The following is an 11,660-nucleotide window of genomic DNA, read 5'->3' as shown; positions in this document are numbered from 1 at the left end:
GTCTTTTTAGCCTATTTTATGCACGTATTTCTATGCTTTTATCGTGGTTTTATGCTACGAAATGCCCCGAATATGCTACTTTGGGTTATTTTGTCTTATTTGCAGGAATGAACCCAAAAGTAGTAAAATCAAGCCTTTTACCGTCCGTTTAGTATGCATTTTTAGGAGGAGTGAATTTGGAGCGGGAATGTAGCTATTTTGAGATGCGCAAAGAAGAAAGATAGCTAGGCGAGCAAGGTAAGAACTTCAAATTGCTAGTGCCTGCTTTAGAGAGCCATATCTCAAGTTCTACAATAGATATTCAGGTGATTCCAATTGGAGATGAATGTTTCTCCTCTTAGCTTTCCAATGCCACCGGAATCGCCCTGTTTGACCGAGTAATGAAGAAATGGAAGCCGTTTGAATTTCAGTGCGCAAAGCAGGAAATGTGCGCTCGAATCTACTCGACCGAGTAGATTTATGCTCGATCGAGTACTAGCTACAGCGAGAAGGATATTGTCGAGTATAATTAGATGATATCTTATGCTTATCTTATATTTAGTTAATAATAATGATACTACTTAGTATAAATAAGAGTAGTTTAGACCTAATAGCATATCATTCATTCCCTGGAGTCAGTAGAGGGAAGGGACGACTGCTTGTTTCTTCAATTCTCTATTTTTCGGATCAATTGTAATTTCTCTTCCCTTATTCTTATTCATAATTAGTTTGTTCTTAATCTCTCTTACTCTCGTATTTAATTTATGCAATTCAATTCTCGTTATTCCTTCTCTATTATGCCTCTTTTTATTAATTTCTTGTTTATTCTTGTTAATTGTTTCATCAATATGCATAGCTAATTCCCTTTGTATGTTAGGATTAGGGAAGCCGTGGTAGTAATATGATAGGATTGACTTGATTAGATTAGTCTTGCGATAAGAATTGTTTTAGGCAATTTAATTGTTATTAGGTCAAATGAATGCATGCAGGAGACCAATTTATCTAGTTAACCCCGACCTGGATCGAAAGATTGGAAGGGAAGGCTTGCTTAATTACAATAGGTAATACCTAATTAGGGCGAAATCTAAGTTAGGAGACCCTAGGGCGGTTTAAGGACCGAAAGGTGACGACCATAGCTCTTCTTATCAATAGTTTAATCGACTCAGTTGACCCGATAGTGCAGCTGCCACGGTAGACCGACTCCTAGCATATTCCTTTCTCTTTCTGTTAATTTCTTACATTCATTTCTCTCTTGCCTTAGCTTCATTAGTTTAGTTCAACAATCAAAACCCCCATTTCTGTGACACCCTGACAGACCAAATTAAACAGATAGATAGCAATTTAGCCTCCCTGTGGAGATCGACCCTACTTACCACTAACTTCTGTTAGTAGTAACTTAGGTATTTATTTTTGGTACAAAACGACCGTATCATTAACTATGTGATTTTATTAACGTAAGTATAAGTTTGCTAGCAATGTGGTAAGACGAGTTTAGACATGATACAAAGACATAATTGCGTATACAGATGACTCAGTAGCAGGTAAACCATGTTGTGTAAAGTTTGCTATAGCGTAACATGATATGAATCTTATCTGATGAGACCGTGCGATATATTTGAGTAATAATGATAATATATGAGTGAGTACAATAACCAGTGACGATTTCCGAACTTGGTTTGGAATCGACACGTAATGTTGTTTTGCAGGAATTTGCATGTAATTTTGTAATTCTGACCGTGTACTCAACCTTACTTGACGAGTGCGAGTGCTTACTAGACCGAGTAGACCTCACTCAGTCTAGTTAGGAAGCTATGACGTCGATATGTAGGAATTTTCTGCGGATACTCGACGAAATAGCACCTACTCGATCGAGTAGAGGGCACTCGATCGAGTACCCTAGGCACTCGATCGAGTAGGCTACAGTACAGTGGCTTTTACAGGTTTCTTAAAACCCTTATTCCTTCTCATTCTTCTTATTCTTTCTTCCTATTTCGAAACCCTAACCTCTCAAACCTCTCAAAAACTCTTATATCTTTGTGGTTGTGGTGATTAATTTGGGTACTTTTGTTTGTTTGATCTCGTTCTTTCACCTCCTATTTGATAAAGGTATGAATTTCCTTCCTAATTTCATGTTTTCATCACTTCGAATCTATTGTAATGCCAGAATAATCTGAAATTTCGATATATATGGATGAAAAGTTGCTTGTAATTGTTGTGATATGATCCACATGCTTCCCTCCCATGATTGTTGATGATTATTGTGCTAAAAATAGAATAGAAATTGCAAATGGACGAATTTTCTCGGGTTAGTGAAATAAAATTGATTTTTGGGTGTCTTATACATGGTTGAGTGATGAAATTGAGTAGTATATGTTTGGGCTAAAAATAGCGTAATAAAGAAAGCCCACTTAGAAAATTAAAGATTATAAAGAAGAGGGAAGGAGGATGGGAGCCCGCGGTCAGGAAAAGGGGAGATGGGCTTGAGAAGGATCAAGAGCCCACCGTGGGAGGTGCCCGCGTTAAGGAAAAGGGTGTCAGGGAGAAGTCAGGGAGAAGTTAGGGAAATCGGGGAGAATTGGTAAGGGAATTCGGATTTGGAAAGAAGTCCTTATGGAAGTAATATTCCCTTTCCATATTCAAGGTAGGACATATCTAGGGTTCTCACCATATAAATAGCAAAGGAAGGAAATTAAGAAGGGCATTCATTCATTCACTCATCCATATATTCAATCAAGATTAATCAAGATAACCACATCACGGCATACCATTCACAAATATACTCCATACAAGATCTTGCAGGCCTGATACCTAACGTCAGCAAGATTAGCATAAACGTTATCATTATAATCATCCTCCTATTCATATAGTGCAATACTTGGCAGGGTACCGTCCCTCCCGCGGTTGTTCCCACATTGGGTTTTCCGCGTCACCAAAATCTTACGTGTCAATTTACATTGCGCACTTTATTTCCCGTTTACTTATTGACATATAAATCATCATACAATCAACCAACGAATATAGACTACATTGACCCTAAATCGACTTAGGTAAAAAAGACCTAAACAGTTTGGCGCCCACCGTGAGGCATTGTGGTCGTCAATCGTTGATATTCTGAATATACAATGGAAAAGCAAGTATCTAAAGCCATGTCAGGGAGCAGGCAGCCATCGCAACCACCATCGTCTACCCAAAGTCCAACATCGACAGTGGCCACGCAGGCTCCCGGACATACCCCAAGAATCATACCGACAACAAAAGCCTCTCTACCTCCCAGACCCTGTTGTCTCATCCCGGACCGAGATCGAGACAAAGGAACATCAAGCTCGGCGTCACTCCGCCGCCAGATCCCCACGCAGATTACGCTCGCCGGCGTGGAAAATCTTGAAAAGCTATGGAGAACATGAGAGAAGATCAAAGGAGAGCGAGATCTTTGAGGTAAGAAGAAGAGACAGAGCTCGGGGCACAAATTGATCTCCTGAAGCAAAGATCCGGATCCAAAGAAACAAGACAGTGAAGGAAGATTTCCTTTGGTAGATCGACGCAAGGAGTGGCGGGCGCGGCGAGATACCAAAAAATAATTACAAGATTGGATTTGGCTACGACACCATCAGATGGAAGGATAACCCCACGAGGGTTAGGATACCTCACGCCAGATAGGTGGCACCCGGCCAGCTGCGTAGGGATACAAATAGGTGGCCTCCCGTTAGCGATCTGCGAATCGATCGGACACACAGTAGCGGGATCCGAGTCAAACCAAGAAGTGAACGCGGCGGGGGACAATCGTTACGCAACCCCCCTGGCTGCCGGACCTTATCAGAACCTTCAAGAAACCGGATCAGGAGGAAATATGCAGAAAGCTGACAGGAGGACCCCAGATTCAGCCAATATAACTAATCAGCAGTACTTGGAACTAAAGGAGATGCTAAGTAGGGTTCCAGGGCTACCACCCCCACTCGAGAAAGCAGCTCTAGACAGTTATGCCGACTCGCCATTCGTGGACACCATATCCATCACAGCCATGCCAAAGGGGTTCACAAACCCAAATATGCCTCTCTTCGACGGCACAGCAGACCCCTTTGATCATATCAGCCAGTATAAACAGAAAATGATGACGGTAACAGCCATAGGACAAGTTAAGGAAGCCTGCATGTGCAAAGGATTCGGGTCCACCCTAACAGGACCAGCACTTCGATGGTTTGTAAACCTGCCAAACAGGTCGATATCCACATTTGCTAAATTGGTAAACGCATTTACTCAACAGTTCGCAAGCAGCAGAAAGCCACAGAAGCACGCAGGGGACCTGTACAGAATCGTCCAGGGGGCAGGAGAGAGCATTGGAGAATACAATACCAAATTTAACAATGAGAAGGTAGCAGTACGAGAGTGTGATATCTCAACAGCAGTAGAAGCCTTCAGAAGAGGCTTCCACCATGACTCTGATCTATACAAGCAGCTGACTATGCATCCTTGCCATAGTTTCGAAGCGGTGCAGGAGAAGGCAGCTGCCGCGATCAGACTGGAGGAAGATATCCTAGCCAGAGCCAGCTTATAGAGCACGCCAAGTATTTCTAGTACTTCAGCCGTGGAGAAATCAAGAAGAAAGCAAACCACCAATAAGAAGGACGAGAGATACAGGCCATATGGGAGGAGAGTCAACAGAATCGAGGAAAACCAACTACTCCCCATCTTGGCAGAATATGGGTTCACTACAGGTATCGGAGGAATCTTGAAGGCACTTAGAGAGATGGGAGACGGAGTCAGGTGGCCTAACCCACCAGTAGGAGAGCAAGCCTGGAGAAAGGATAGCAAGAAGAAGTGCGAATTTCACCGTGATATTGGGCACAATACTGAGGACTGCTATACATTGAGAAGAGAGATCAAGTGCCTGTACGAACAAGGAAAGTTGAGCCACCTGTTACCACGTGGGGGCATGCAGCAGGATAAGGTAGGCTCCGCCAAGCCGAACCCACCCACATGCACTAAAATAATAAACGTGATAACAAAGGCGCTCAAACTTAAGCGGCCGACATACTCGGCAGCTAAAAGGCATGCCACCGAGACCAAAGGAGACAGACCGGCCAATTCTTGCGAGAATATCTCACGGTGATCGCGGCGATCGGCCGATGAGGGAGATACATACGATGAAAGAGAACACCATGATGCACTTATTATCACCTTGTCAATGGCCAACGCACGAAGAAAGGTCTTGGTAGATACGGGAAGCTCGGTCAACTTAATCATCTTTGAAAACCATAGAAAACATGGGATTCAGCGAGAAGGATTTATAGAAGAAGACTATTCCGCTAGTAGGCTTCAGCGGGAAAACAGCCAGCTCCCTAGGTGAGATAGTCATCCCAACCTATGTGGGAAGAGTCAATAAGCAAGTCAGGTACCTGGTTATAGATGGCCCCTCTACTTACAACGTCATCCTAGGAAGACCATGGCTGCACCAGATGAAAGCAGTCCCTTCAACATATCACCAGTGCGTAAAGTTCCCCACCCCATGGGGAGTAGAAACGATAAGAGGAGATCAGGAGGAAGCTAGAGGCTGCTACATGAAGGCACTCAAGGGCACTGCCAGCCCTCCCGCATAGCAATTACAGAAGCGGCCTATCCAGGACGAATACATCGAGCCCCCAGCAGAAGAGCTGGACCAGATTAACCTGGATAAGTTGCACCCAGAGAGAACCGTTCTCATTGGAGCAGGATGTACAAAGAGCTTACGACAGCAGCTAGTCAAATTCTTACAAGATAACATGGATTTCTTTGCATGGTCACACGATGATATGGTAGGCATAGATCCATCCATCATAACACACAAGCTTAGCGTGGACCCAAAGTGTAAACCCATCCAGCAGAGAAGGAGAAAGTTTACGAGCGAGAGAGAAATAAGGTAATCAACCGGGGAAGTAGACATGCTGGCGGCAAAGAAAGAAGATAAGAGAAATGAAATACCCAGAATGGTTGTCTAATGTAGTGGTGATGCCTAAAAAGAATGGGAAGTGGAGAGTATGTGTGGACTTCACTGATCTCAACAAAGCGTGTCCCAAAGATCCATTCCCGCTGCCTCATATTGATGCAATGGTAGACGCAACAATGGACACGAGATGCTAACATTTACGGACGCATGGAGTGGATACAATCGGATCAAGATGGATCCTGCGAGATCGGAGAAGACAAAGACATTTATGTCCGAGAGAGGAATATATTGCTACAACGTCATGCCATTCGGCCTAAAGAACGCGGCTCCACGTATCAAAGGTCAAGTTAACCGCATGTTCAAAGAGCAAATAGGAAGAACCATGGAGGTGTACATTGATGACATGGTGGTGAAGTCGAAAAAAGTCAAAGATCATATGCGGCATCTAGCGAAACATTCACATCCTCGGGAATACAAGATGAAACTAAACCCATCTAAATGCACCTTCGGGGTATCTTCTGGCAAGTTCTTGGGCTATATTGTGACTCAAAGAGGAATAGAAGCCAAGCATCGAAGCGGATCAAAGCTATCTTACGGCTCGAATCACCCGAGAAGCCTAAAGATGTTCGAGAGATTAGCTGGAAAGGTAGCAGACCACAACGGGTTCATTTCAAGATCTTGAGACAAATGCGAGGCTATTTTACGACGTGCTAAGGAAAAGCCGAGAAGTTTGAGTAGACCGCTGAACACGAGCAAGCGTTTAGAGACCTGAAGCACTATCTCAGCAGCCCGCCACTGCTGTCAAAACCAAAGCCAGGAGAACCATTATTCCTATACCTAGCCGTCACGAAGTAGCAATGAGTCTTTGTCCGATCGAGAGCAAGAAAAGGAACATAAGCCAAGTATACTACGTGAGCAAGTCTCTGCTGCCGGCGGGAGACCAGTACACATCCCTTGAAAAGTTAGTACCGACATTGGTAGTAGCATCTCGCAAACCGCTAACGTCCGTATTTTGAGTCACACATCATACATGTTGTGACAAACTACCCGCTAAAAGCTATCATGAGGAAGCCTGAACTATCAGGAAGAATGTCTAAATGGTCAGTACACCTCAGTGGATACGACATCCAATATGACCCTAGAATAGCAATTAAATCACGAGGCATCAACGACTTCGTGTCGGACTTGGTCCGGCCATCCGAGAATCGGGGATCCGAGATCCTCACTTTAGAAGGAAGTAAGCAGACATAGGTCTGGCAGATGCATATCGACGGAGCCTCTAACCAAAGGGGGGAAGGTGTAGGATTAATTCTGCGATCACCACAGGGAGATCTGATAGCACAAGCTGTAAGATGTGAATTCAAGGCAACCAACAGATATTGGGAATGAAGCTAGCTCTGAAGCTAGGGGTCAGACACCTGCTCATATCCAGTGACTCTTTGTTAATAGTCAACCACGTGAATGATGAGTTTATAACCAGAGATTCGAAGATAATTGCATACCTGAAAGTAGCAAAGGAATTAAAACAAAAATTCGAAACTTGCAAGCTTAAACAGGTTCCCATAGACCAGAACGTGGAAGCAGACGCCCTAGCAACCCCGGGGGCAACATTCAAACCAACAGAGCTATCCAAAGCATTCCAATAGCACATATCTTTGGAACCTTCTATCCGAAAGCGAGACGAAATAGACATAGGTGAACTGGAGGATCCACAAAGCAAAAAGGAAATCAGCGATTCTGAGAGGAAGGTGAGAGCTCTCGGCCAAACAGGCAGGCGCCTGACCAAGTAGCCGACCCAGCAGACGACTGGCGCACACCTTACCTATACTGGCTGCGCCATAACAAGCTACCAGACGATAATAAGGAAGTGAGAGCTTTTAAAATAAAGGCTTCCAGGTTCATACTCATTGATGATACACTATACAGAAAATCGCTAGCAGGTCCCTACCTACGGTGCCTGGACAAGGAAGAAGCACTGATCGTGTTGCATGCTCTCCACAGTGGCGAATGTGGAAACCATGCAGGGGGCAGGAGTCTGGCAAATAAAGCCCTCAGACAGGGATACTATTGGCCTACAATGAAGGCAGATACAGCAGAGTACGAACGAAAATGTGACGCCTACCAGCGCTCAGCACCAATGATTCACCAGCCAGCAGAACCTCTACACCCTATTATTTCTCCCTGGCAATTCATGGCATGGGGCATGGACATAGTAGGCCCTCTACCACGGGCAACAAGAAACAGAACCTGGATGCTAGCAATGACAGATTACTTCTCCAAGTGGATAGAGGCAGAAGCATTCACGGAAGTAAAGGACAAACAGGTCATCTCATTCATAAAACGAAACATCATCTGCAGATTTGGTATCCCATCAGAAATCATATGTGACAATGGCTCACAATTCATGTCAAACGATACTGAAGGATACTGTGCCAGGTGGAACATCACCTTAAAAAAGTTAGCACCCAGGACTCCAAAGTCCAATGGACAAGCTGAATCCAGCAATAAAATCATTATGGACAATCTGAGAAGGAGGTTACATGAGTTAGGAGGAAAGTGGGCAGATGAATTGCCACTAGTATTGTGGTCGGACGAACAACACCAAAGATAGCAACAGGTCAAACACCCTTCACCTGGTGTTTGGCGCGAAGCGGTCATTCCATCGAAGTTCTAGTTCCCACTCCACAGGTATGAAAATATGACGAGGGAGTCGAACAATGCGAGATGACCGAAGCCTGGACACAATTGACGAGTTGCGAGCAAGCGCAAAAATCCGTCTGGCGCCTATAAACAGATCACGCCGGAGTTATAACAAGAACGTAAAAATCGGGCTCCCGAAGGTAGGAGACCTGGTTCTCCGAGAGGTGTTCGAACACCAAGAATCGAAAAGCAGGCAAATTCGCCTACAAATGGGAAGGACCATACCAGGGAGAAGGAGTTGTTGGCCATGGTGCATACAGACTGATGACTATGGACGGTCAAATCATTCAACGCCCATGGAACATACTTCACCTGAAGAGATATTACTTTTAATAATAAGTAGACTCTAGTTTTCAGAATAATGAACTATGAGAAGCCAAATCATTTTTAAAGATAAAATAAAAAAAAAAAAAAATCGGTAGTAGGCATACTGCCAGTTTCACTCTTATTTCTGGCGACAGGTACTTCACACCATTCTGATAGATTTTTCTATTTTTAGGCTTCTCTAAGTACATCACTTTTAATTCTGGTATCTATGGTACTTTGAAAGGATGTCTAGTAGGACTGTCAACTGCCAACGCGGGGTGACAAGACACATGGCACTCCAACATGCCTAACCTACTTTCTCCACAAGGAGCACCCTCACCAGGCGGACTGTGGAACATACGAAAGGGAGCTTGGCTGACAGCTGAATACGCTTATCCAGCTACCCTTGATACCACCCCCTGGACGTAGCTCGAACTAATCGCACTTAATCAGGGCCCCAGCATGCATGCAAAAATGAACATGGAACGTAGGGATATCTGCGCTACCAGAATCCTGCAGCGTCTCCATTTGGTCCTAGAATGACGATAAACTTGCCTCAATGACGCCACCTGCTGGCATAAAACGAGACGAACACACCTTGCGTCATGAACAAGGTTAAGTAGTCCACAAACTGCGGCATACGCCTAAATCAGCCAGCCGGCTGACACGGCAGCTAGCTTGGTCTGGATCAGTCTTTTCAGGCTGGCCAGGCTGGTCTAAATCAGCTCCCTGGGTTGACACGGCCACTCCTCCTTACATTGCGGCATACGCCTACATCAACCATCAGGCTGACACGGCAGCTAGCTGAGTCAGAATGTTAGCCTTCTCAGGGTGACAAGACTCGCCTAAATCAGTCAAGCAGACTGACACGGCATAGACTTCCTAAAAACAGGGAGAATAAACAACAAACACACGATATGTAAACTAAAACCTTGCCAAACTATGACAAGGGGCATTTTAAAATATGGCCAAAATACGGCCCCAAGTTTAAACCGCCACCCTGGCGGAGCAATCACAAAAACAAGTTTAAAAACTTACAAAGTCTGCCACCTCTGGGCCAGACTGCCAAAAAGTTTATCAAAACATAAAAACTTAATTGTCGGTCACATTAATGACCTCCACCTCTGGTACCTCCTCTGCCTGCTGACCACTCATTTCAGGTACTGCACCAGCTTGCATATCCTCAGCCGCCATAGCTCCCTGAGCTCCGTCGGCGACATCCGGGACATTCCAAAGATCACCCCCGGCCACCGCTCGGCCAACGCAGGAGAATTCACCTCACCAACCTCAGGCATCAGCACGCTCAAATCAGGTTGGGTGGGGTAAAGCATCTCCAGCTGCTTCTCCTCTTCCTCTATGGCCTGCTGGGTAGGAGCCTCCTCGAGTGCAGCACGCATTCCGCTGATCTTTCCCCGCCAGGTGGCATATGCAACAACGTTGGTGGCCAGGGAGATCAGCTCAGTGATCTTCTCCTCGGGCACCGCTTGTGAGTCGGAAAAGTGGTGCACACCGCCTTTGGGTTCGAGCCACCGATCGGCTCCCTCCTTCAACTTCTTCTTGGTGACAAAGAAGCTCAGTCTTCAGCTCCACCACACGCTCCTTCAGATCAACCCGCTGCTGTGCCAGATCTGCAACCGTTTCCTTCAGCTCCTGGTTCTTGGCGCTGGTAGCACGACTGGTGGTCTGCACTATGTTGATCATCTTCCTGTTGTAGAGTGCAGACTGAAGAGTCTGGGGCATAGGTAATCAGAAGTCAGCAAAAGAGTTGGGAGGCAGAATTTAAGCAAGAAACAGGCAGACAGACAGGTAGAAAATGAAGAATATTTACCATGAAGGCGTTGTGCACGTCATTTTCAGCCATCTCCTCTGGGGAGAACTCCGAAAACGTTTCCTCAACAGAAGGGAAGAGCAGCTGATCGATCTCCGGCCAGTACGACACCTTGTCCACATTCCCTAAGCCTTCTGGGAAATGAGCAATGATGCCCCCACTAGTAGAAACACGGGGACTGGCAGGAGGAGTAGGCGGATGGCGAGATAACGGATCGACCTCCAAGGGCACGCGAGTAGCAGAACTAGAAACTGCAGGAGGAGTCTGAAAAGAGGCGGCAGGAGCACTCCTCTTGGAGGCAGAGGCCACATCAGGGCTGGCAGAAGGTCTCTTTCTTTTAGCACTTTGGAGGATGAGTTCCGGTTGATCGACTTTTGAACCTGCAAGCATACACGATCTCGGGCAATGAGAATGCTTAAAACATCAGCAGCAACGGCCTGCAAATAGAAGTGGTTACAGAAACCTTACCAGAACATATGCTGTGGGCTGATTGAGGAGGATTGGAGGAAGAAGCATGTGAAAAACCAGGAAGCAGGTCTGGGAATTTTCTCTCAGACTCAGAAATACTGAATAGCTTGCTGTAAGCAGGGATCTTGGCGCTGATACGGGTGAGGTCGCAGGGGCCTGCACGAAGACGATGAAGTAAGCTAGTAAGCAGTGAGATAAAACAAATCAGGTAGCAGGAAAGCTACTTACTCGAGGTCAGAACCCATTTCTCGAAAATATAATCGGCACGAGGCTGGATGGAGTCCTTCTTAACATAGAAGAAGTCCTCGAACCATTTCTCATCGCGAGATTTTGACACATGTTTGAAGGGAGCCTCTCCACGGCCCCGGAAGGAGAATTGACCCCTGCCTAGGGACCTGATGTTGTACATATAGGCCAGATCGCCCAGAGTGACGGCTTTGCCAGTATTCTGACCAGCGG

This window comes from Silene latifolia, chromosome Y (assembly GCF_048544455.1).
Source record: "Silene latifolia isolate original U9 population chromosome Y, ASM4854445v1, whole genome shotgun sequence".
Lineage (NCBI taxonomy): Eukaryota > Viridiplantae > Streptophyta > Magnoliopsida > Caryophyllales > Caryophyllaceae > Silene > Silene latifolia.
Note: the sequence above shows the minus strand (reverse complement) of the source record.